Source organism: Eubalaena glacialis, chromosome 15 (genome assembly GCF_028564815.1).
Source record: "Eubalaena glacialis isolate mEubGla1 chromosome 15, mEubGla1.1.hap2.+ XY, whole genome shotgun sequence".
In the NCBI taxonomy this organism is placed as follows: Eukaryota; Metazoa; Chordata; class Mammalia; order Artiodactyla; family Balaenidae; genus Eubalaena; species Eubalaena glacialis.
Genome location: NC_083730.1, coordinates 80,909,770 through 80,937,582, shown reverse-complemented (window position 1 = coordinate 80,937,582; position 27,813 = coordinate 80,909,770). Strand labels below are relative to the sequence as shown.

At 36.7% G+C, this 27,813-nt stretch overlaps 1 protein-coding gene across 2 annotated transcripts in view; it reads left to right on the top strand.

Annotated features, from left to right (window-relative positions):
* MED13L (mediator complex subunit 13L) overlaps nt 1-27,813 on the top strand; it is a 287,061-nt gene that overhangs the window by 198,790 nt on the left and 60,458 nt on the right. The gene's annotated exons all lie outside the window — the stretch shown is intronic.

The following is a 27,813-nucleotide window of genomic DNA, read 5'->3' as shown; positions in this document are numbered from 1 at the left end:
GTACTGTAGTTTTTCTTTTTTTTCTTACATAGTGCATGACACATGGAGAAACTGTTTGCTGTAAATCTCTCAGAAAGATAGATATTTGCATAATAAGTGGAATAATGGATTATATATTTTATTTCTTGCAAAATGTCATAGGCTTTTTCAGTGCTTTTGTAAGACATTAATGATGAGGTTTACCTTATATTACTCATTACATTGCCCATCGCTTTGTTGAACTGTATTTGACTTCCTCATTTAATCAAGAGACATTAAACTCTCAATTATTCCCATATCGATTATTCTTGTAAATTCTTTCTTACTAATTTTTCATACTTGTTTAGCTTCTCCTATGCACCGCAAACCATGTTCCACTACTCCCTCTTCCCAGTCTCTTGAGTATGTCTTTAAGACATATAACCGGGTTGTAATATTAGATAAAGCAAAACAAGATTGGAATGGTTAATTTGTCAAAACCGTGTAATGCAAACCAGAGTCCCAACACATGACTAGTGATTTTTGTTCTTAACTGGCTGTCTTTAAGAGTGAATGATGCTTTCCAGCTTTTCCCCCGACAAAGATCACAATTGATTTAACACCATTTTCGAATGACACCAAAACGTTTTTCTCAATGGATGATAAAGAATTAATATCTACAGCAAAACTCAGTAAAATCTTGGAGCAGTTTTCCCATTAGTTAAATGCCTTTAGGTTCTCTCTCTTGCAGAATGAAACAGATGCCGTTAGGCATCCAAAATTGAGTTTTGGCCCAGTAAGACCCACTTCCAGTAATATTGGACCTAACAACACTCCCTCTCTCTCAACCTTTGTATTTCCTAAAGACTTTCATCATCCTTTCAGTCTGACCTTTTTGTGTCTCTGTCCTATGTATCAGGTCATCTCTTTGACCTCACAAAAGACAAGTCACTCATGGCTTTGAATTCTAATCCTTGCCCCCTAATGACTCCTTTGCGCTGTGAAAGACATTTACCCCAAGAAACTGTCTTTCTGCTTCTCAGCCAAATGAAATGTGCTTTTGAAAGTTAGTTAAGCACGTAATATACTTTAGACTTCAATAACAGAAAACTGGTTGGCTGCTGCTGTTAAATTGAGTGGCAAGCTATCATTTGATTGTGGCTTTTTGGCATGTGGTTTCTTAGCGTACACATCTCTTTAAATGCTAGAAGTATGGCTGTGGTTCACCTTGTTTCTTGTCTTCTTATCAATTAGCGTGCCTCCTTAAGGACTATCTCTTGATAAAATTTGTTGCCATTTATCATTACTCTTTGCATATGACCCTATTAGCCAACTTTTACTCCTAATGACAGAGTTAATATCTAGGTTAATTAGAATTAATTTTTCATTTATGATTTTAAAATCATAGAGATTATACAGACGATTTACTCCCCTTATAGGGAGAGTAAAACTGTATTTCTAGTTTAAAAAAATTATTTAAATGAAATACTGACTAATTGGATTCTACTGTTTTGTCTTGGCAAAATATATCTTCTGTTTCTTGACGTTGTATAATATTCTTTCATATTTTCATTCTGTGGGAATTGCTTATGATATAGAAGAATCTACAAATAACCCATTTTTTTAGGATTAGGCTTTATAAAACATTGGCTTCCTAATTTAGGTATTTTTATGTGTTTGTTTTATGAATACAGTTTTGTACAGTATATGTTTTTAAAGTATATTGTTAAATATTTGAAAAATGAGCATTTTTATTAAGTTTGAAGAATGTACATTTCTTGAACTATAAACTTAAAACAAGTGAATTTGGATATCTATAAATGGAACTTGCATAACGATTTAATGAAAAAAAGAATTACCATCTTCTATGTAAGATGTGCTTTTAATTCAGAGGGAGAAGTCTTTAGTTAAATTTACTGCTTTTGTATGAACCAGGCTTGGCTTCCTGCCACTGGTTATTAGAATGTCTCAGTGGTGTTGGTTCGTAATTTCCTATTCAGTAGATACATTTAGTTTATAGAGAGTTTTAGTATTGATGGTCCCTATTCCATGTGTACACAGAGAAATTTTTTTTAATTATTTTTTTAAATTTATTTATTTATTTTTGGCTGCATTGGGTCTTTGTTGCTGCGCGTGGGCTTCTCATTGTGGTGGCTTCTTTTGTTGCTGAGCATGGGCTCTAGGCGCATGGGCTTCAGTGGTTGCGGCACGTGGGCTCAGTAGTTGGGGCTCGCGGGCTCTGGAGCACAGGCTCAGTAGTTGTGGTGCACGGGGTTAGTTGCTCCATGGCATGTGGGATCTTCCTGGGCCAGGGCTCGAACTCGTGTCCCCTGCATTGGCAGGTGGATTCTTAACCACCATGCCACCAGGGAAGTCCCGCACAGAGAAATTTTATAGCACGCACAGACTGGTCTAATAAATTTTAGTGAAATTGTTATTTCTATTTTTAGACTTCGTGCATCTTCTCAATTATTTTCTGAGTGCATATACTGTCCTGGCCTGCTAGGATACCAGTATTAGAAAAGCAGTGCTATGTCTTGTATCATGAAGGAGTTCATTGAACTCTCAGAGTCAAAATTTTAACTTTCATGGAGTTATACCTAGAAGAATCTAGTTGTGAATTATGGTTTGGGGCTTTAACAGCGTTTTCAAAGGCCAATATAATGAAAAATATTCATGTTATTGGGATATTAAATTGAGGTTTACCACAATATTTGATCTTTCAAAGAACTTTTAAAATTATTCTTAACTGCATTGAAAGAAATGAATCTTACATTGCAACCAGCGTATATGTGTTTGTGTCTCTCTCGCTTTCTTGAAAACAAGTCTGAAATTCTGTTATGTTTTCTATTCTATTTTATTCTGTTCTATTTAGTTAAAAGATATTGGTTGAAATTCACTAAATTGGTTTCATGACCCCAACTGTTTGAAAAATCCTGTCCTAGAATTTTATTCTCCAGGGATTTCCTTTTTTCTTTCTTTTTTCTGTTCTCTCCTTTCTTCCTTTTCCCTTTTTCTTTCTCTTTCTTTTCCTCTCTTTCTCTTTATCTCTCTCTCCCTCTCTTTTTTCTCTCTCTCTCTCAAAATTCCTTTTTCATTTTCCTCTTTTTAATGTAAATCTCTCAAATATGTTCCCTAATTCTCTGTCTTTGTAATCAGAATATTCAGAATGTATTTAATAGTTCCCGGAGGATGTGGGACCATCATCATGAATCTCGGTTGTCACATCTGAAATCATATCATTATTCTCCCAGAACCATTTCTCCCCATGTGGAAGGGCCCTGGATGGGTGCACTTTCTGTAAGGTTCTGTCTCCCAGGTGTTTTCTTAATGTTTATTTTAGTTTGTTGAAGTATAGTGGTAAATGAGGCTAAGTTTTGAGTTAACCAGGCTTCCTTTACCATTTGTATATTTTGGGCAAAATAAAATGTCCATGCAATGTTACATTTTTAGACTCAATACCAGTTACATTAGAACTGCCTGGTTTAAATATTTCTAAATCTTTAACAAGAAAACATTTATTTAGAAGTATAGAGGTTTTGACTGTAATTATGGAAAAGAATTCTCTGTATTTCATTTACTTTTTCCTAAGTCTGCAAATGATTCATGTATCACTCTTCCTTTGGCTATGCCAAAATGTTAAATGCTTTCTCTAGAAAAGGGCTGGTTATAAAAGGTAGGAGATCCACAGTTATATTATTAGAAATTATGTAGTGTATTCAAGAAGATTTATGCTTAATTGTTGTTGGGTTCTTTTACTAATATAAAATGTGTAAAGTTTTAAAAATTTAAATCATTTTAATTTCAAGCTATTTGGTCATGGGAAATATGTTCATTTATGATGGTTTATGAGCAGTTATCTCCACTTTTAACAGAATGACTTCAAAGCTGAGTTTCTTCCAAGAGGCAGTCGCTAGTATCTAAAAATAAAGATGGTTTCAGTTACGTCTTTGTTTTAATCTAGAGTAGAATGCCACTGAAAATAGTAACATTCCGCACTTGAGAACATGTTAAGTAATGTAACCTATTCCTGTCAGCATATGCTTAGTAGAAAGTATTGGTCTTTATATGAAAATCAGAGACTTTTGTGTGATATTAAGGCAAAAACCAAGCTGGTCATTTTCATTCTGCTAAAGTGCAGTGTCTCATTGTAGCATACTTCCTTCGTAGTCAACAATTATGCAGGGTCTGATTTTGAGACTTAAGCTGTTTCCTTGGGACCAAGGTTAAGTAGAGACAATGTAAGTATCATTGTCTGCTCCTTTAAAAAAATATTTAAAAACAGCGATTTAAAAAATAGAAATCAATAATAGTAATGGCTGTCTGTAACTTGATGCACTGCCCCACCTCCCAGTTAAAAGGCGTAAGAAAAGACTGCAAGTAAGATGTGGATAACTTAGCTCATTTTTCTTCAGAAAAATAATTTTTCTGGATATTTAAAAAGACGAAGCTTCATTCCTATTTATAAATTAGTTTATGTCTTAAACATTACCAGTTGATGAATGTACCCATTATGGTATCACAAGGTTATACTTCTTGGTTTATCTACCTATAAAATGTATTTCCTTTTCATTTTCACTGTCATGTTCTAATCTTAAATTTTCGTCACTGCACTCTGGGGTACTGCACTAGCCTTTTAATGCTTTGACTCCCTACTCCTTTCCCTATATCTCATCACACACCCCACCCCATGCCCCTTTCCTGAAATGATCACATACAAATATCAGGGTTACAGGTTCTCATAGGTGTGATCTACTGGAGAGACGAGAACTCACTCTTTCTATCCCAGTTTCAAGTGCTGGGAAGGAATTGGCAGGGTAGGTTGGGTTCCCACCCCTCATTCAGCCCAGTGGTTTCTGAGGAGCCGCCCCCACAACTATTTCTACTCTTGGTTCCCTGAGTAGGTATCAGTGCCTGTTCCCCTTTGTGACTAGTGATAGTCAGGGATTTATTTATTCTCTTCCAAATTTTTGTCCCCAGATTTTTCAGATAGTAGTAAATGGGTTTTTAAGTGGAACAATTAAAGGTAACATATCTTTGTAAGCACAGCTGTTACTGTAGGTTTTTCATAAAACCAAATAAAAACTAACCTGAATAAAAACACATTCCATAAATGTTGTAGTTAAACTTCCCTTTTTCTTAACACCATCTAGCCTTTCCATACTATTGAAAGAGAAAGCAAGAGGGAAGACTGGAACCCTACCTTTAACCTGTTAGTGTCTCAGATACAAGGTACAGGTTATTCAGATAGAAGGGCAAGGGGAAGAGTTCCGGTATTGAGGACTGGGGTTTGCTCACAGGGACTTTGCTAGAGGGTGGAGTGGGACAGGAACTACTAGCAAAGATCCCTGGGTCTCGCTAGGAGACCCTGGAGAATATCCTTGCGCTGTCTCTGGATAGTGGTACTGTCAGCTTCTGCTTCCCCATTATCTTAATCTAGTTTCTTTAATTCTGCATTTTTAATCACTGACATTATTTTACCTTAAATTATATTGACTATCAAGAACATGTCACTTGTACCATGTAGCTAACCTAGGCAGATTTGTTGGATAAAGGGAACCCATTTATCAAATAAAACGAAAGCAGTTGTTTTTTCCCACTATCAACAACATTTTTCTATAAACCTGTAAAACAGCTAGCTCAATATTTTTGTCTTTATTTTTTTATGTCCTTGTCAGTAAGGGTGAATGTCCTACTTGTGTGCTGAGGAAAGGAAGGCATTTTCTTTTTTCTTTTTAAAAAGAAAATTTAATTCACTGTACACAGGTGGAAATGAAAAAGAAATACTATGCTGATTTTCCCTGCTATTAAAAATTTCCTTATGAAAGAGAAAGACAAATACCATATGAGATATCACTTATATGTGGAATCTAAAATGTAACACAAAGGAACATATCTATGAAACAGAAACAGACTCACAGACATAGAGAACAGACTTGTGATTGCCATGGGACGAGGGGAGGGGAGGGTGGGGAGGGAAGGTTTGGGAGCTTGGGATTAGCAGATGCAAACTAGTATATATAGGATGGATAAATAACAAGGTCCTACTGTATAGCACAGGGAACTATAGTCAATATCTATGATAAACCATAATGGAAAATAATATGAAAAAGAATATATATATGTATAACTGAGTCACTTTGCTGTAGAGCAGAAATTAACACAACATTGTAGATCAATTATACTTCAATAAAGTTGTAAAAATAAAAAAAAAGTAGTATAGATTCCTAAAAAACAAAAAATTTCCTTATGAATTGAACAGGTATATTTAATTATATTTTCACGTGTTACTACATATATATTAATTATTAAAATATTCTAATATATATAAAGTACTGTTGGAGTTATCTTTGAGTGTTGAATTAATTCCATTTAACAAAGAAGATAACGGAATATAAGATAAATGCATTACATATGCAAAATTTCTTTTAAATGGCCATTCCAGCTATTATTTTGGGTGGTAGAATTATTTACCTCCATTTGGCTCTGGATTTTACATCACAGTATTAACTATTTCTTTTGTGGTTTTTTTTTTTTTTTTTTTTTTAATGAGTCAGTGGAGGGGCATTCCAGTGCCTTTCAAATAGATACTCAATGTGTTTGTGTTGGGTTTTTATTTTTTTAAAAAACAATGACTATTTAAAATTAACTTATTCAACTTTTTAAAATAAGAGAAGAATCAAGAATTCTTTCCCTTGTGTGAGTAACTATAAGCCATCCTATCATATTTTGATTTAGACATGGTATATTAAAGAATATGTAGAGAATAATGATTGAATTTTAATTTTAGCTTTACAACTAAGATGTTTTTATAAACCTGTTTTTCCTTTTTTAAGCATTAGTCTCTTCCACAGTAACTTTTATATGTTGACTTAGAAATATCACCATTTATTCACCTAATTTTTATTTATTACCTACTACGTCTTGTTATTGATGATTTTGAAAGGCTGGTTAAAAACTTTTTGTGAATTAATAATTTTTGTTGCATTAATATGCTTCTTTTCCCTTTTTACTTGTAACTTGTCTAAAGATGACTGCTAATATAATAGTAACTCTAAATTGGATCCTCTCTGGTAATCACGATGCTTACTGGGTTATTTATTTGACAGTCTGGTGTCTTGATGTTGATCAAATTATGTTCAATGTAAGATTTATAGAAGAGCACCAAATATGCTGTGCCTCATACTTTGTGTCACACTATAGTTTTCAGTACTGACTGTCCATAGATATGTTAGTCGCAAATACACACAGCCTAGTAAAAGAAGATAGAACCTACCACGTCGGGGGCTCTTAAGAAGTACCTGAGGGACTTCCCTGGTGGCGCAGTGGTTAAGAATCCGCCTGTCAGTGCCGGGGACACGGGTTCGAGCCCCTGGTCCGGGAAGATCCCACATGCCGCGGAGCAGCTAAAGCCGTGCGCCACAACTACTGAGCCTGCACTCTAGAGCCCATGAGCCACAACTGCTGAGCCCGCGTGCCACAACTACTGAAGCCTGTGCACCTAGAGCCTGTGCTTCACAACAAGAGAAGCTGCCGCAATGAGAAGCCCGCGCACCGCAACGAAGAGCAGCCCCCACTCGCTGCAACTAGAGAAAGCCCGCACGCAGCAACGAAGACCCAATGCAGCCAAAAATAAATAAATATTAAATAATAATAATAGTTAGTATAAAAATTTTTTTAAAGAAAAGAAGAGGTACCTGAGATCCCCATCTAGAAGCTGTGCAGCCTCTGCTGCCAGGATGATGGGAGGGAATTGTGCAGAGCAGCTCAGCTGGGGGCTGACCCTGAGAGAGGAGCACTCTGGGGACGTGGTAAGGTTTTCATCTGCTGTCTCAGCCAGGAGATGTCAGTGCCATCTGGGCCCAGAATTAGGATAGCTAGATTAGAAATGGAGAAGAGAAAGGAAAGATACACCAGTGTTCAAAAAGACTGTCTAGCATTTTATGATCTTCGTTTGAACACTATCCTAAACTGAATCCAGAAAGCATGTAGCATTTTACCCCTTGGGATTCACCATCTGAGAGGTACAGTCGCTGAAATATAGTAAGAGTGCATTTTACCCAAACACATACAGGAGACTTTTTTCCCCCTTGCATTTAACTCCTGGGATTTGTTTTTTTTAGTGATCTGTATGGTCTCTTACCATCTCCTTGTCTATTTGTGGCACTTTTAATTCTCGCTTAGCAAGGGGAAACTAGACTGAGGAGTGTGAATGAATCCCAACCACTATGAACTCAAAACAGACACATCCTGCTGATGGTAGCTTGTTAGCTGGTGTGACTTCATATTCTAGGGACAAGATGATTTTTGATGATAAGCTTTGGTTCACTTGTTTAATCTCGATTAGTAGTGTTCTATTCTTAGAAGAAAAAAAGACAAAAGGCTTGTGTTCTTTCTAAATGTTTCTTTGATATGACTATTCTAGGGATTAGAGAGAAATGACACTATTTTTCCACCTGATGATTATTTGTAGGTCATAATTGTCAAACAAATTCTCAGAGGCTGTCATAGTTCACACACCAGAGAAATATTTCTTCAGTGTGACAATGTAGTCAGGCTTTTGAATTTCTTTCTTTAGATGCTGTGTGCTCTTATGAGTTCAGATTACCGCCTATATCATGGCCTCTTTTTAAATTATTCTTCCTACTGGTATTATAGACCTGATCTTAAACTGTTGCCATTTGATTTCTCTGTGTTGGTGTGAAGTGAACACAGAGCTAACATTCACTGTGTGCTTCCCTCCCTTTGGAACTGTTTGAACTGGCAGAGCTCCTGAGTCAGCAGTGCATTTGGGTTATGCCAGGATACAGACACCACTTTTTTCAGTGCTGGATTTACATCCAAAGTTAATCAGTTAAAAATTTTTGAAAATACTCACTTATGGACTGTTTGAAAAGTGCTTATATTTGCTTTGAAATTTCTGAAACTAAACCCTGCATTTGTAATCCATGGTGTGGCCACTAGAATACAAAATTGACTTATTCTTGTGGTGAATAAGATCCAGGAACAAAAAGGAGCACCTCCTTCTCTTGCTGTTGGTCAGAGTAAGAAGTAGCATTCTAAATCACATGAACTCTTAATGCTTTCTTGACACATTTATTTAGAGAAAATATTCTTAAACATGAACAACTGCTTTACATGCAGTGGTAAGGATCTTTAGACAACACATGACTATCTATTGCATTGAATTAATGCTATTAATTAGGCTTCAGAGTTATTCAAGGAAAAGGACACAGCTTTGTGGCAAGGTGCCAAACACAGGCCAGTTTGAATAAAATACATGCTTTTCTGTTACTTTTCCCGTTTCCCATTGTTTGAGCATCATCAAGTCATTCTGCTTTTGGTTGGGATGGGGGAGAGGAATCTGACAGCAGTGGGGGGGGGAGGGGTTGTATAGAGTGGCTTTATTCCTGGATATATATTTTATACATAATCAAAATACATAGATACAAAAAAATAAAAATAAATAGATACATGCATTTCGCATACTGCAAAAAGGCAGATGAAGGGTACACTCTTAGCTCCAGGTTTAACTTCCCTGTTTTACTTAAGAAAATGACAACACATACTGATGATGATAACATGTTTTAGAGCATGTTTTACTTTCTGTAAGAGGTTTCCCTAATAATGCATTTCTTTTTCTGTTACTAAACATGATTAACGTGCCACATAAGTGTTAACTGTGCTTTTTCCCCAAAGACATCAAATGGGAGGCAGCATGTAGAAGCTAAATTATTCGGAGAGCAGTCAGTGATTGATTTAAATATAAAAGGATTAATTGGTCCCTGAACCAGCCTATTAAACTGTACTGTGATCTTGACTGAAAGTGGAAGAATTACAAGTGCATTGCGTAGAATAAATTAATACATTTTTCATGGCTTTAATCCTTTTTTCTGTATTGCTTATTGTGGTTTTACGTACTGCACTCTATTGTATGCTTAACTGATGCAGAGGGGATTCAGTGTGTAATGATTAAATGGGATAGAGGGATGGAACCATTCATTGAGTCTTTGTTTTTTTTAATTAATTTATTTTTGGCTGCCTTGGGTCCTCGCTGCTGTGCATGGGCTTTCTCTAGTTGTGGTGAGCGGGGGCTACTCATTGCAGAGCACGGGCTCTAGGCACGTGGGCTTCAGTAGTTGTGGCTCGCGGGCTCTAGAGTGCAGGCTCAGTAGTTGTGGCTCACGGGCTTAGTTGCTCCGCAGTATGTGGGATCTTCCCGGACCAGGGCTCAAACCCGTGTCCCCTGCATTGGCAGGCAGATTCTTAACCACTGCGCCACCAGGGAAGCCCCATCCATTGGTTTTAAGATGGTAGTTCTTCCAGGGTAGCTGAAAATATCTCCAGAGAAAGAATATTTCTAAGAACTCTTACCAATGATGACCCCGGGCACAGAAGTTAAATGTTACTGAATAAGAAATTTAAAAGTTTTTTCTGTGAGTACATTGTTCAAGATGAACATGGGCTAACAGTGGGTAAATACAGCCCTTTATCCATGAGAGAATTGAATTGAGACTTCAGCTTTTGAGGGTAAACAGTGTAACGGCACCATACCCAGTGAATGTTTTCTTCTTTTTATAACTTTCTCTATTCAAACGATACTGATTTTTCTCATTCTAACTCACAGGCTGATACTTCAGTCTGACAGGATGCTGCTCTTGAAGGCTATCAGATCAGTCTCATGTCTCCTTTCCAGGGAGAGTAAATTTGTGTTTATTAACCTCTGTTATATTGCTGCTTTTATAAATAGGTATTCATGTAAGCTCTGCTTTCAAAAAGTAATCCTGGTAACAAAAGGAGAGCAGAAAAGTTTGGTTTGGCAGACTAGATTTAAGAATTTATAGGGATAGGGATAAATTAGGAGTTTGGGGCTAACGTATACATACTACTATATATGAAATAGATAAACAACAAGGACCTAATGTACAGCACAGGTGACTATACTATATTCAATATCTTATAATAACTTATAATGGAGAAGAATCTGAAAAAGAAATGTATATAACTGAACCACTTTGCTGTATACCTGAAACTAACACAACATTGTAAATCAACTGTACTTCAATTAAAAAATTAATGAAAGGACTTCCCTGGTGGCACAGTGGTTAAGAATCCACCTGCCAATGCAGGGGACACAGGTTCGATCTCTGGTCCAGGAAGATCCCACATGCTGTGGCCCAACTAAGCCCATGCGCCACAACTACTGAGTCTGTGGTCTAGAGCCCGTGAGCCACAGCTACTGAGCCCACGTGCCGCAACTACTGAAGTCCACGGGCCTAGAGCCCGTGCTGTGTGCAACAAAAGAAGCCATCGCAATGAGAAGCCCGCGCACCGCACTGAAGAGTAGCCCCCGCTCGCTGCCACTAGAGAAAGCCCACGTGCAGCAACGAAGACCCAACACAGCCAAAAATAAATTAAAAAAAATTTTTTTTTTAATAAAAAAAAAAAATTCATGTATTTGTGGCTTTACTAGCAATATACATTTCAAGTTTCAAGAATAGTGTCTTCAAGATACTTCTCTTTACCCTGTCTCAGTACATCTTCCCTTTATAATTTGATGTGCTTTGCCTTTCAGTATTCTATCTGCTTCTAAGTAATCAGTCCATATGGGATATTTTAAAATAGGCACAACTTATCTGAGAATCGAAATGTGGGATCATTAGAATCTCAGGATCAAAGGCACCATTAAAGGTCATCCTGTCCCTTTCCCTTTTCAGTACTCTTGAGTTTCCTTCGTCACACCTTCAGGTACAGCAAATATATTACCCTTCTTGTAAGCCCATTTTTTTATTTAAACAACCCAGTTAGAAAGTCTTTATACTGAATTGAAATCTATTTTTCTGTAGTGTCTACATCAGTGGTGCTTGGCCAGTGTACCTGTGTTCTCTAGTATACCATGAAGTATTGACCAGTGTGTTGCCACATTTTGATCAGTGTGTAAAATTGATATTTGCCACAATTGAGGACAGCACATACTGTTGCAACAATGATTGTAAAATACCATGCTGAGCAAAATAGGTTTCATGACATGGTATACTTGAGTGTGGCTTGTGTATGATTGTTTATGTCTCTTCCCTAAGTTGTCTTGTCTCTTGGTCAAATATCTCCACTTCCTTCAATTGTTGTCATGTTGGGTGGCCTTAAGTTCTTTTGGTCATTTTCTTTTGAGTGTGTTCCAGTTTGCATAATATCCTTTTAAAGTGTGGCATCCAGAATTAAATCAAACACTCTAAGCATTCTCTGACTAGCATAGAGCTGGAGCAGAGTAGATCATTAGCTCCCTTTACAAGTTTATTATCTTTTCAGTTCTGGAAATCAGAAGTCTGAAATGGGCCTCACCAGGCTAAAATCAAGATGTTGGCAGGGTTGCATTCCTTCTTGGACACTCTAGGGGCAAATCTATTTCTTTGCATTTTCCAGCTTCTAAAGGCCACCCACATTCCTTGGCTTTGGCTCCCTTCTGTTGTCAAAGCCAACAGTGGCTAGTTGGGTCTTTCTGACATTCTGCAGCTCTGACGTTGACTCTTCTGCCTCCTTCTTGCACAATTAAATAAATTTATTTAAATAAGCAAATTATTTAAAATTATTTATTTTTAAATAAATGAAATAAATGAAAAAAATAAATAAAATTATTATTAAACAATAAATTAAATTAAATTAATGACTCTCGTAATTACATTGGGCTCACTTCATAATCCAAGATCATTTCCCTATTTTAAGGTTATTTGATTAGCACCTTAATTCCCCATTGCTGTGTAGCATAGCATATTCACAGGTTCTGGAGATTAGGACACAGGCATATTTGGGAAACCATTATTCTGTTTATCATAGTGAGTAAGATAAATACTCATGCTTTTACAACTCATTTAACCTAATGAGGTCCAGAATGTTTACATTTTGCTTTATTTCTTTCATATTTCATGTGTATAACTTTTTATTGAAGTATAATATACAGTACAATGTATAAAGCTCAATGAATTTTTTCCAAATGGAGCACATTTATATAATCTGCACTCATATCAAGAAATAGAATATTACCAGCACCCCGAAAACCTCCCTCATTATACTTACAAGTCACTGCCTCTCCCCTCCCAAGCATGAGCACTATTCTAACAGTTTAGTTTAGTTTAATTTGTTTTTATATTTCATATAAATAGAATCCTACGTATGTATTCTTTTATTTCTGTCTTCTCATTCAACATTGGCTGTGCTAGTTACTCAGGTTGTTGTGTGTGGTTGTAGTTCACTTATTCTGGCTGCTGTAGAGTTTTCCATTGTGTGAATATACCCCCGTTTATTTCTCTCTTCTACTATTGATGGGAGTTTGGGTAGTTTCCAGTCCTGATATATGTTTAAAGTTAGTAAATGACTTTGTCAGAGTCATTCAGTGAGAAAGTGGTAGATCTGTTGGAGTCTGGTGTTTTGAGTGGATGACCCAGCCTGATCCATAGAAAAGCAATGACTAACACATTTCTCCATCACCTTTATTAGCATTATGAAAGGGGAAAATTATTTTAAGTGGAAATCTCTGAATTTAATGTAAAATAAATTGTATGATTGCTTCATTTATTGTTAAGATTGTGATATTAATCAGAGTTATAGGTGTGATTACTAATTAGAAAAACTGGTATTCAGATGATAATTTGAATCAAATAGTATTTTATAACTTCATTATTTGTTTTCAGTTAATTTTATTACTAAACTTAGCGAATTCTACTTTTTAAAAAGATGATTTTGAAAGGAGAAAATCTGAATGGGTTGGTTTGATTCAGTTAAATTCGTTAAATGTCAGATGGAAGTCAGCACGTGGGGGTGGAGGGTGGGGGAGCTTCTGTCACAGAAACGAATAAAAATTAAGAAAAATATACCATAACTTTCTTTTCTCTCTTTACCTATTGTTTGGAGAAAGATCATTAAAAGATATGCTTCAGGGCTTCCTTGGTGGCGCAGTGGTTAAGAATCCTCCTGCCAATGCAGGGGACACGGGTTCGAGCCCTGCTCTGGGAAGATCCCACGTGCCGCAGAGCAACTAAGCCCGTGCGCCACAACTGCTGAGCCTGCGCTCTAGAGCCCGCGTGCCGCAGCTGCTGAGCCCACGTGCCACAACTGCTGAGGCCCGCGCGCCTGGAGCCTGTGCTCCGCAACAGGAGAAGCCACCGCAACGAGAGGCCCGTGCACCGCAGCGGAGAGTGGCCCCCGCTCGCCGCAACTAGAGAGGGCCCACGCCCAGCAGTGAAGACCCAACACAGCCAAAAATAAATAAATTAAAATAAATAAATTAAAAAAAAAAAAGATATGCTTCACATACTGGCTTACTGAAAACACGGTTGCATTTCCCCCCCTCCACCTCTTTAAAGAACCAACAGAGGTTGAGTTGTATCATTTTTCTGTATCTGGTGTCTTTCAGACTCAGACCTGTGTGCTCTGACTTATCCCCTTGGCTTTAACTACCATCTCTAAGTTAACATCTTCCAAGTATGATATGTCACCCTTACCTCTTTCCTTACTAATGTGTCTGACTTCCTTCATAGTGTGTCTGCCTGCATGTCTTGTCAGCTCTCTTTTTGAAATACATTTTGAATCCATGTCCCTTAGTCTTCACCGCTACCAACCTACCCTAAGCCGTGTTTTTCTCTCACTTGGGCTTCCAAACTAGCCTTCTAGCTGGGCTTCCTGCTTCTACTCTTAACTCCTTCATAACGAATTATCGGAAGAGTAACTAAAGGTGATCCTTTCAGAATATAAATGATACCATGGTAATTCCTTTGCTTTAAAATCCTGCAGGGTTTATCAGTGTATTTAGAATAAAATTCAAGCCCCATCTCATTGTTGAAAGGTTTACATGATCCAACCCCTGCTCACCTCTTTGATCTCATTTTGCACCTGTCTCCTTCCTATTTATGAGCTTTCAAACACAGTGACCATTCTGTTCCCCAAACATATTAAGCTTGTTCCTGTACTTCTGGCTTTCGTACGTGCCCTCTACCCAAACTCCTCTCTCTGAGGTCTCACCAGGGCTGACTTCTCGTTTGCCCTTACTCAAAGAAGACGCCTTCTGTACCCACCGCTGCCTCCCATCTTATGTGTCATCTCTTCTCCCCTGCTTCCCTCCACTGCCACTCTTAAACACAGCATCTTGTTTTGTTTTCTTCAGAGCTTTTTTTTCCCCCTGAAATTATCTTTTAAAAAACTTCTAAACTGTCTGAAAGGTGGCTAAGCTACTGATTCTTGATGATGAAAGGAGATTCTCTGTCAGAATTTTTTTTCCTCGAAACCTTTTGCAAATTGGTGCTCTCAAAAAAAAAAAAAATCGAACATCCATAATTTAAAGCATTCATATTTTTGGTAAGGACCAGATGCTGATTGTATGTCATTATCATTAAATAAATGTTGATGCAACAACTGTATATATTAGAATAGTTTGAAGAGTGAGTTTTTATTGGGTGTCTCTGGGGTATACACCAACTCTTAGGTGCTGCATCCATCACCTGAAGGATCTTGTGTATTCTGTTGATCTCTTAAATGAGATGCTAATGCCATCCTTATTTATAGCAACTAATGACTTTGTTAGTTCCAGTATCTACTTTTTCTTTTATATCCTCTCAGCTGAATTTTACCTCATTAGGAGAAATTGCTTTTAACTGTTCAGAATCAAAGTTAATTCTGTTCAGAATTTGTTTAACATATTGCTAAACCTGTAGCTATCTTTGACTTCATAGTTTTAAGTACACTATAAGAAAAGTATAGAAGCATCTTATGTTTATATTTGTTCATTTTAGCCAACAGATTTATTTTTCTTATATTAGGGTTAGGGGAGTTGGGATTGCAAGCAGTGCTGATGATTAAAGGCTGCACTGTGTTTTGAATAAAGAAGAGAAAAAACGAGCTTCTGGTGTAGGCCTGTGGCATGGGAAGAGTATAGAAGATAAATACTTGCTGATAACAGCATTCTACCAAATAAGTGTCAGCTCCAATTTTATTTTCCTTTGCTGGGAAAACTGTGACCTCCTTTGAGTACTGGTGAGTGAGACATTTTGCAGCAAAGCTGAATATAAAAGGCCCTGCTCTCTGGTAGGTTAATGCCAAATTTTGGAAAGCCTTTAAAGAACTTGCCAAGCTACATTGAGTGTCAGCTGCTAGATCTGCAATAGAGCAATATAAAAAGTTAGATGTTCTTCCTGCTTTATTGTAGACAGTGTCTTAAAAATATAGCTAGAACCGTCACTGTAAATAGAGACATAAAATAATTTTGTTGTACTGTTGCTTTATGTATTAGCTCTCATTAAATACATACTATAACATAACTCTGTAACACTATCAGTTCCTTAAATATTGGTTGGCCAAAAAGTTCGTTCAGGCTTTTTGGTAACATGTTATGGAGTAGAATTAGGGTATGAGACAGAAAGAAAATCTCAACATGGATCCTTCCCTCTTTTACCTGCCTCATCTTGTTCTAGAAGTATTTAAGGTAGTTTACATATAGTAAATATAATGAGGCAGGAAAAAATAATAAGGGTTGATACTCATACGTGATGGAAACTGTAGTAATGGAGTATGGAAAAATAACAGTCTATGAAAGCAGAAAGGCTATATACCTAGCACTTATTTGTTAACAGATTTCCTTTCTATTTTTGTCTCTGTTTTTTTGTTTGACCACATAGGTAAAGTTCTACTTGCTGCTGTTCACCTGATGAATGGCAGCATAGTGGAATTCCCATCTGCTTTATGCTTTTTGGCAGGTTATTTCTCCCACTGTGAGCTGCTTGTGGGAATCTAGACAGATGTCAGAGGTCTGTCCCTATGTTTCTTTCAAGCTGGCAAGAACTCCACCATGTCTGTCACTCAGGCTCCTCCTCCAGCAGCAGAATCTGTCATGGTGGTTGGACATTTGTGTAAAATACCAAGTAAACAGTCACTGATTTTAAGATGTACTGTACAAATGTATTTTGTAGTTTGGGAAGATATAGCATTTCAGTTTAGCAGTAAGGAGTGACAGAGAAAGGCTAGTTTATGCTCTCAGGCATATATATAAAATCTTAGCTATTTTAGTGTCAGTTGATCCTTTTTTGTTCTTAGTGATATATAATGCCTAATTAGTACTTCATGAGAAAATGGTAGAAAAATGTATGTGGTTCCCTATACCCTTCCACTACTCTACCCCCCACCCCTACCCCCCAGTGCTGTTACTGTCTTTTAAAGTAACCAAAAAATAGATTAAAGGTTTTGTTTTATACTTAAAAAAAAAAAAAAAAGAATCCAGGCACGTCTTAAAGTGAGCAGTAAAAGTACTTTAATGGTTATGAGTTACCTAATATAAATGTCACTTTAATCTGTATTCTCTGCCAGGCAGTCTCCCATTGAATTTTCAAAGGGTTATCCAGAGACTGAGACTAGATAACCTGGCCTAGTTTAGTAAACCTCAAGAGAGATTTTAATAAGATGACTTTCATAAGTCTCCTCAAATACTGTGTATATCAGCTTCTGATTTCCAAGCACACATCACTGACTAGAGCAGCTCCTATGTCTATTTTGGCATCTTGAAAATTATATAGTTTGTACCATCAGGATGGGAACCCTCACACTCTTCCTGCCTTTGGATCAAAGATATACTGAGTCAGAGCCTCCACACTGTCATTTGCTTCTAGTAAGTGAGATACCCAGGGAGAAACATTAAGTCCTTTAGGCCAGTAGAGCATTGTTTTTGCATTAATGCAAGAGGTGTTGCTGCTCTGTTACCACAGTGCCAGGAACAGTACCCTTGTGATGGGGAAGAATTAATGCACCACCACAGTGCCGAATTTACTGCTGAGGAGGACCGACTTAGCTTTGAGTTTGGAAGGGTAGAAAGGAACAGTCATAGAGCTTGCTGATTTAATTTCTCTTATATATATTATATTGCATGTGTGTGTATATTTATAAATATATACATATGTGTTGTATCACATATGTGTATACCTATATACATGAAGAAAAATTGTTCACTGAGGCAATTTTTTATTGAAACAATGTAACTGGTAACTTTCTTAGAAGGGTGATTATTTATAGAGTTGTAATGATAATTTAACAGTTATAATGCAAGTACTCTCATTTAAAAAAAAAAATTATGTGCCATTAACTTTCCTGGACATTTTCATTGCCTTTGTAATCAGGTTTAACTTCTCATTTAAAGGGAAGATACCTGAAATAGTGAGAGCATCTCAGGATTTTATAAAATAATTTAATCAACTCTTATTTGAATATTATATAATGTCACCATCTTTTAAAAAGGAGATGAAAGTTAAGGCCTGTCCAGTAAGAGAAAGGTCAGTATGCCAGTGAGCAAAGGATCTCAACGTAGTCTTTGTGAAGGCTGACAAAGTAAATGGTATATTTTTAAGGAAAGGAAATGATAAAGTAACATTAGCAAAATATTCCCAAATGAGGATGTATAGAGTGAGGCAAATTACTTCTTGCAAGAGATTGGGTTAATGACAACTTGGAAAATTCTAAGATAATAATTTCATAACACAGAAAGCATTTAGATGAAATTATCTAAATGCATTCTGCATTGTGAATCTGTTACCAAAACACTTTTACACTGTGAAAAGAACAGGAGTTTATTAATATTCATAATGCATTTTGAAAGCACATGTAATACTTGCATTCTGAAAACTCAATGTAAGAAGTAAAAAAAAAAATTGTTCTTAAGATTTAGAATATTGTAAGAGAATAAAATGATTTAGAAGACAGTACTTCCTTTTTTGCATTTTTTGCAAATCCTTTCCCAACTACACAGATGCAACCCACACCAACCCCCCTTGTGTTTCCTAAGTAAACATTTTTTAAAGTTCCCTTTTTTCTATCACTGGAAATTACATTCACCTCCTTCTATTAGTAATAATTAATCTTCCCACTTTAAAAATATTCATTGTGCACATCAACTGTTCTTGTTCTCCTCATGATGGAACTCGCTAAAGAAAAGTTATTTAGTCTTTGGTTATGACTAAAACTGCATTCATCCATTCAGTGACTATTAAGTGTTATATGTCTAGGTGCTGAGGATACAGAGGGCAGTGGGACAGACATGGTTCCTCCTTTCAGGGGGCTTACATTATGGTGGGGGAGACCATCAAAATAAATACTTGCAAATTATGACAAAGGCTTATGAAGGAAACAAATTGGGTGATGGAACCACTGGATGTATGAATTAATGTAGCAAGAGATGACACTGGAAGATAGATTGAAACCGGCTTTCTTGGAATATAGTTTAATTTTACTTACTGGACCCCTGAGAAGATAGAATTTGAGTCAATTATAACACTAAGATGGAATATATGATATTTTATAAATAACAGGAAAGTTTGTTTTGTTTTGGTTTTTTTGCTAGACCTCTCCTCATTCCCATGGGTTCATTTCATTCCTTCTATAAACTGTTAATTCTTTAAGATTGCATAGGGTACAAACCAATATAAGATATTATAATTATATGATGAGGGCCCTTTTTTTGAGATTTATTATTAAAGTACATAATTTTAACTGAGGGTAACCAGAATGTCTTAATCTTCGTATTTCTACCCCTTTGAAAGTCTCTGGGGTCTTGCTACCTTTTAAAGTTTTCAGGTACTTTGCTTAAGAAACTATAAAATACCCAAGGGCTGATTCTGGTCTTGTTTATTTCCACATGTCTAAGTCCAGCAGAGTGTTTGGTACAAGATAGGTAGGTGTGCTTGGTAAATACTTGTTAATTAAATGAGTTCTTTTGATAGTATGGGTGCCAAACAAGGGTAAATACTCTTGGTAGCACAGAATGAAGAGGTCTGTGTGAAAAGAGCTTATATGAGAAGGCTCTATGGAGAAAGTAGAAGTGATATTGGAGTTTGAAAGATGGGATTTAAGGAGAAGGAAGGAGTAGGAAATTGTGTGGAGTTATAGGAATGTAGGTGGGATATGCACAAAGTATTAACCATTCCAAACTGGCTGTCATTGAGAGTTTATACATGGAAGTAAGGTTTTAAATACTACGTTAAAAAAAAAAGTGGGTTGTACCAGAGTCTAGAAGGCCTTGCCTGATATGAAGAGGGGTGTAGTTTTTTCTCTCTGGGCAGTGGGGACTATGACATGGGATTGATTTAGTAGTATAGATTTTGATAATAGATGTTTTAGGAGGACTGATTTGGCCATACTACTTAGAGTAGGTAATAGAGTAAAGGAACAGAATTCCTCAATGGCATTTACAGAAGAGAATACCCTGTTGATCTGTATGGTTAGTCCTTATTAATTCTGTGTTAGTCTCCTTTCTAGTTCAGAGAATATAAACTATCTTGGGTCCCAAAGAGAGTCATACCATATTATACTCCATAGCTGTCAGTGATATCCCCCAAGCAGGTTCCCTCTAGAAGAACAGATACAGGGATCGTCAGAAATTCTCAAGACTAGGGGTAGGTTTCCCCTAATAAATTCTTGGCTGGAATATCACAGCTTTTTTTCCCCCTCATATTCTTCCCTGTCTCATGACTCAGAATTCCATGGTTATTTCACACTCTCCAAATAAAATGCCAGAAAATTTTAGAAGAAAGGTACAAAGTATCACAAACTCAAGTAAGTGATTAATGCAGCATCTACCCAGTCCAAGCACCATGCTAAGTATGGGGGTCCAAAATGATAGATAAAACATGATTTTTGTCCTCACAAAACTTAGTCAGATGGACTAGACATAAAACTTAAGAACACTGAGGTGCTTTGACTGAGATACATACAGAGTAGTTTGGGAGCATTTTGCCTATTCTGGGGCTTTAAAGATGATTTCTTGAAAGAGATGAGTAGGAATTAGATGAAGGAGAGGGGAAGTTTATTCTAGACAAAAGAACAGCATGAACAACAACAAAAAAAGGCATTTGCAGTAAGTGTCCAGTCTTGGTGCCCAGTGGTCAGTGCCTCAGGTTCCTTCATCTTTTTGGTTTTCAGGATTGTTTGATGGTGACCCTCCCTCCTTGCATAGGCATCTTCCCTACTTCCCTTCCTCGAATCAGTTGGCTTAGTGGTTTGTTTTCTTTTAGTGTGCTCAAAGAACAAGTTTTGATTTTTTTTTTTTAATAAAAGATACATTTCTTTTTTTTAATTAATTTATTTTATCACTGGCTGCGTTGGGTCTTCGTTGCTGCGCGCGGGCTTTCTCTAGTTGCAGCGAGTGGGGGCTACTCTTCGTTGCGGTGCATGGGCTTCTCATTGCGGTGGCTTCTCTTGTTGCGGAGCACGGGCTCTAGGCGCGTGGGCTTCAGTAGTTGTGGCACGCGGGCCCAGTAGTTGTGGCTCGCGGGCTCTAGAGCGCAGGCTCAGTAGTTGTGGCGCATGGGCTTAGTTGCTCCACAGCATGTGGGATCTTCCTGGACCAGGGCTCAAACCCGTGTCCCCTGCACTGGCAGGCGGATTCTTAACCACTGCACCACCAGGGAAGTCCAAGTTTTGATTTTGTTAATCATTTCTATTGCCTCTCTTCTTCCCCCCGCTAAGTTTTTGTGTTTTTGTCATTATTTTCATCCTTCTATTTCCATTGAGTTGACTGTTTTTTGTTGTCTCCCCGTCCAACTTCTTGATTTAAAAGCTTATCTCACTTATTTTAAGACTTGCTTTTAGGCATATAAGGATATAAATTACTCTCAAAGCACTGCATCTCTCAGATTTTGACATGTATTACTTTTGTTGTCATTCAGTTTAAAAAATTTTTTGATTTCCATTGTGATTTCCTCTGTAACCCATGATTTATTTAGGGAGTACATATTCAAGTTTCCAAACAAAGGGATTTTACTTTAACCTTTATTTTTTAAACTGTTGATTTCTAACTAAATTGCACTGTGATTAAAGAATGTATAGTCTGTGTGATATCAATTCTTTGAAATTTAGGACTTGTCTTGTATCCTAGTTCCCAGTCCTTTCTTGTACATCTTCCATGTGTCTTTGGAAAGAGAATAGATTATTTCTTGAAAGCCAACATATATATTTAAGTTTGTATATTTTTGTCTTTTTTTTTTTTTGGTATTCTGAATAATTTGCTTATTAAATACTGAGAAAAGTGTGTTAAAATATTTATCAAAGATTTATAAGTTTCTCCTTGTAATTCTACCATTTTTTTCTTTATATATTTCTAAGTTATGTTGCATACCATATGGCTGTGTACTTACACACTCAGGATTGTTTAAATTTCTTATTGGATTCCTCTGTTTATTATTCTGTAATGATGAACCTAAGTTTTAAAAATATTTTGTTTATTGCTGTTTCTATACCAGCTTTATTTTTATTTGGATTTACTTGGAATATCATTTTCTACTCTTTTTTTTTTTTTTTTGGTGTGGTTTGATTTTGTATGTCTTGTGTAAGCATTATATAGATGGATTTATTATTTTTCAGCCATTCTGATGATCTTTATCTTTTTGATAGGCAGACAGGGAACAAATTATATCCGTATTTCCAAATTCATCTTACAGTTGTCTTCATTTTCACAATGATGCAGCCATTAAAATGTTTTTAAATTTTTTTAAATTTCCTTTTTTGATCAACTATACTCTAATAAAAAATTTTTTAAAGAATAAATGCTTTAAAAATTTCCTTTTTAAAATTTCCTTTCCTTTTAAAAAGGAAATATCTCTAATTCAATATCTTTGCACATATAATTTTCTTAAGATTCAAACCTCAGTTTAAATGCTCCCCCTTCTTTCAGAGAAGTTTTTCTCTGACCTATTCCTTTTTAAAATAGCATTCCCATTATTTTATATCTTAGTATATTTATTATTTTTTTCTTTTTTCTTTTTTCTTTCTTTTATAACACAAAAGTTATTTATAGACAGGTTATTTAGTGATATTAGTATTAATACTACTATTATACTAATCATTTTATTTACATGTTGATTATTTGATCTTAGTCAATAGAGGGAGAAAGATAAAGGAGCCCTAAAGGAGTAACATGCTCAAGTGAAGAGCAAGTAAAGAGGTAGAAATAAAGACTACTCAGGAGTGGCAGAGAATGAGAATGGGAGTACTTTTAGAGAGAATAGGAAATCTGTAATCCTCTAGGACTCTGGGTAAGAGTGAGGTAAGCGTAACTACACACATGTTTAAGGCAAAAAGGAGGTTAAATGAAGAATTGCCTACATCAGACCTTATTTACTGAGTAAAGAGGGGAGAATAAACGGAGCTGAGAACGTTGGAATATTTGTTAAGTGGAGCACCCTAAAAGAACAGGGGTTAGGCTCCAACTTTAGTTAGGGTGAAATTACAATGTGTATTCATTTGAATAGTACCTTCTGGTCCATGGCAGTAGGGGGTTAATAGTAATGATGCAGGGAGTGACTTAAGTTACGAAGTATGTGGTCATGCTGATGATGGAATGTATTATACAGGGCGAAGGTAGCATTGACCTAAGGTAGAAACATCATGAATGCACTGTGAACACCATGTTAAGAGGGGGACCTGAATTCTTATTCCAGCTGTGCTCTAAACTATTGTGTAACTTTGGGCACAGATTTGCCTTCCCCCGAATTAGAAAGGGGTTGAGCCTGATCATCTCTAAAGCCCTTTTCAATTTTCAGGTGATGAGAGTGTATGAAATAGATGGAGTTGAGTGATTAAAAGGTTCAGGTAAAAGTGGGTAATGGGTGAGAAGAAGCAAGAACATGTATGAAGCTTGTAATAAGTTTTACCTCCTAACTTTGTAATAAATGTTACAAAGTTCATTGTAATCAATGAACTTGTTTTCAGTGTTCATTCACAATTCTTTTTTTTTTTTAATTTTATTTGTTTGTTTATTTATTTATTTATTTTTGGCTGTGTTGGGTCTTCGTTTCTGTGCGAGGGCTTTTTCCACTTGCGGCGAGCGGGGGCCACTCTTCATCGCGGTGTGCGGGCCTCTCGCTGTCGTGGCCTCTCCCGTTGCGGAGCACAGGCTCCAGATGCGCAGGCTCAGTAGTTCTGGCTCATGGGCCCAGTCGCTCCGCGGCATGTGGGATCTTCCCAGACCAGGGCTCGAACCCGTGTCCCCTGCATTGGCAGGCAGATTCCCAACCACTGCGCCACCAGGGAAGCCGTTCATTCACAATTCTGATCTCATTTACCTAAATAAAAATATAAGTTGGTAGATATAGAAATTAGTATTCTCATTTATAGACAATCTAGCTAGAGGAAAGATCACTAAATTTCAAGTCTAATTCCAGCTGTGTCTCTAAGAATGGCATTTGCAAGCCACAGTTTTTATCCTCATTTTCTCATCTGTAAATTAGGGGGGTTGACTTCTGTATCATACTGCCTGAATTTTACTTTTAGGCAGGTTTCTAGGTCAGGGTAATATGGTAGCTGTTATGTATCTGCATTTTATAAAGACATTTGACATATTAATCTTTTAGATTGTCCTTTGTAGACAAGAAATAGTAAATGTGTGGCAGCACTTGGGAGAATTTGCAACTTGGGAATTACCTCATAAAATGACACAGGATTCTTTCCTCAGTATAGTCTTTTTCACCGTTTTTAGCAATGACATGGATAAAGATATTGATGGCTTGCTGATTAAATATCCTATATGCTGGATAACAGAATCAAAATCAAAGATGATCTCAGCAGGCTTCAACTAAGAGCCAAATGTGGCGAGATGAAACGCTGTGGATTCCTCTAGTTGGGCCAGCAAGCACACTGCACAAGATGAGAGGCAGGGGCTTCCTTCAGATCTTGCCTCCATTACTTCTGTGTGACACGTGGCCCCACATGCAAAAAGTATAAAAGAATATTGTGAATTCTTTCTTTATCCTGGAGTCATGCCACTTCCTTCCCCAAAGGCAACCAAAATTATTAGGTTTTTAAGTGTATACTTCCCGAGAAATTGTATGCCAGTGTAAGCAAATTGTGTGTGCATCCATTTTCCTCCCCACTTTCCCATTTTTATACACATGGGAGTATATTATTCACAGCTGTATTGTACCTTGTTTTTTCCTTATCTTTATGAGTTTATGTTGGAGGTTTTTATGTATCCTGATTATTTTCTTTTAAGTGGTTGCACAGTATTATTTTGTAGGGATGTATCATGGTTTAGTTAACCAGTCCTTCACTAATGGGCATTTTGGCTGTTTTTAGTCTTTATTACAAGCAATGCTGTAGTTAATAACGGAACAATAGTTTTGTCTGTGGAGTAAAGTCTTAGAAGTGGTATTGCTAGGTCAGAGGAGAATTCTACTCTCTCGTGTCAGAGTTGTCCTCCTTGCCCTCTTGTTTCATGTAATATTAGAGAAAAATAAATTTTATAGCTGGAAAAAGATTTATGTACCATGAAGTTCAATGATTCTCAAAGTGTGGTCCTTGGGCTAGGAGTAGCAGCAGCAGCATCACTGAGAACTTGGTAGAAATGTAGCTTCTTGGGGCCCATCCTGGACCTTCTGAATTATTACTTCTGCGGGGCCCAGCAATTTGTGCCAGCAGCTGATTTTACATATGAGGAAACTATGATCAGAACAGTGAAGTAACATACCAAACATTATATAGTTACTGGTGGCTTCTGTTATAGTTCACCCATAACTTGCTCTTTTTCTTGTGTAGTTTTGTCTCTTTTTAAAAACATGTTTTGTTTTTAAAGTTATCAATATAAAAAATAGGTCATTGATTCACTTCCTACCTTTTTCATTTGTGCTTCTCTGTGTCTTTTGGGACGTAGCAAATTCAGATGAATGCTATTTTGAGGTTTTTATCATGATTCTTTAGACTTAGCTGACTTTTAAAACCAAACCTTAAATTGGCTCCCTGCTATTTTTTACATGCAAGACTTTTGGTTGTCTCAGGGGTGACCTCTGACTTCTTTTCCAGACTCCTTTCCCGTCATGTCATGTCTCTCCTCCTTTTAGAATTTCTAAGCTATATCCTGTTCTCAACTGCATCTACTCCTTGCCTCATATTTCCTCTCTTTCTTTTCTCTCTACACTGAAATCAGACTTTCATTTGATTTCATCTTCTTGAAGCATTTGGATCTTCCAAATTGAAAATATTAGTATCCTTTAGCCTTCCCGTGGCATTTTGGTTTTTCTATTTCTGTATTTGTGCTTGGCTTTATTTTGTTAATATGCATTTATATCAATCTTTTGTTAGTTTATATGCTCCTTGAGGACAAGGATCGTATTTTATTTGTTGTCACTTCAGGCTTCTTGCACCATTCTCCTCACTTACTGGTTGATAGACAAATGTTGGTTGCATTTGTGTTCAGTGGAATGAGAACATACTCTGGGCTGTACTCACTCAGTATCTGTAACTCTAACCAGTTGTCTTATAAATATTCTGATAACTGCATAGGATAGTAGGCACAATAGGGATAAGTCAGCTCCAACTCCTCCACTGAATTTTCCAAATGGAAAATTACAAATCCACAATCAGTTGATCTATATTTTGGTGTTCTTATGTGCCTGGCATAATGTTGTGCATGGAGGATGATATGTTTTCAGTGTCATTTCCATAAATAAAGGACAGCACATTTTTACTATTGATACTGCTTTATACCTATATACATTTAAATTACATGCATTGTTCCTCTTTGTGAACTTGAAACTTAGATGTATGGTATTAAGGAGATGTTTAAATTTTTCAAAATTCTTAACAAAATTTTAGTTGCTATCTTAAGATTAAGATACTCTGTTGTGGGGCTTCCCTGGTGGCGCAGTGGTTGAGAATCTGCCTGCCAATGCAGGGGACACGGGTTCGAGCCCTGGTCTGGGAAGATCCCACATGCCGCGGAGCAACTGGGCCCGTGAGCCACAAATACTGAGCCTGCGCGTCTGGAGCCTGTGCTCCGCAACAAGAGAGGCCATGACAGTGAGAGGCCCGCGCACCGCAATGAAGAGTGGCCCCCACTCGCCGCAACTAGAGAAAGCCCACGCACAGAGGCAAAGACCAACACAGCCAAAAATAAATAAATAAACAAATAAATTAAAAAAAAAAAAAAAGACACTCTGTTGTGCTAAATACCCAAATATCAAGACTAGGTGTTTCCTATTGACGAAGCTTCACATTCTAGTAAAATACAAAATTTTCTCAGATCATCTCAACATACTTGTCAAGGAAGAATATATATGCTTCACTGTGGGATAGAGTGAAAATTTTATCATTTTTATTTCAATTTTTCTGTAAAGCATTATAATTTTATACTTAAATTTTAATTTTTTGAGTAGTACTCAAAGTACACTTTATAATATTTTAGAGAACTTTTGAAAAGAAGGAAATGTTGGAGATGAGTTTTTAAATGGTGGTTGCCTGGAATACAGTGATTTTGGTTCATCAGGCAAATGTTCTTATAAGCTGTCTTGAGAAATGGAGAGGTTATGTTAACTTTGGCTTAGGGCCAAAGTTAACAACTGAAAGAATGTGCCACTATATTAATTTTGAAATTATTTTTCTCCAAGACACATCATTTTTTATCACTTTTTAGCTAACTGTGTGGAAAATGGAGAAGTGGAATGCTTTAATAAAATTTTGTGATCAGAGGTAAATTGTAAAAATTAAATATAATAGATTACCAGCCCATTTAGAGGCTCATATTACCTTAGCAGTTGTATATGGGGAATTTACATACAGCAGGGTTGTTGATTGCTGTTTTTAGATCAATAATTTTAACATTATTGTAACATTGTAAGCTTGTAAATTTGATCTTATTGTTATGTCATACCAAACATATGCAAAACTCTTTTGTCATTGTTCTAGAGTCATTTAAAAGGCAGTTCAGATAGTAATACATGAGAAGGTAGAAAAATGTTATGATTCTTCTTCTGTCCTTAGGAGTTTATAGTGGCATAGGAGACTTTATGCAAAGGAAACAGAAAGCATTCTGCACAATAGCTTTCAATTTCAGAGTGGAACATA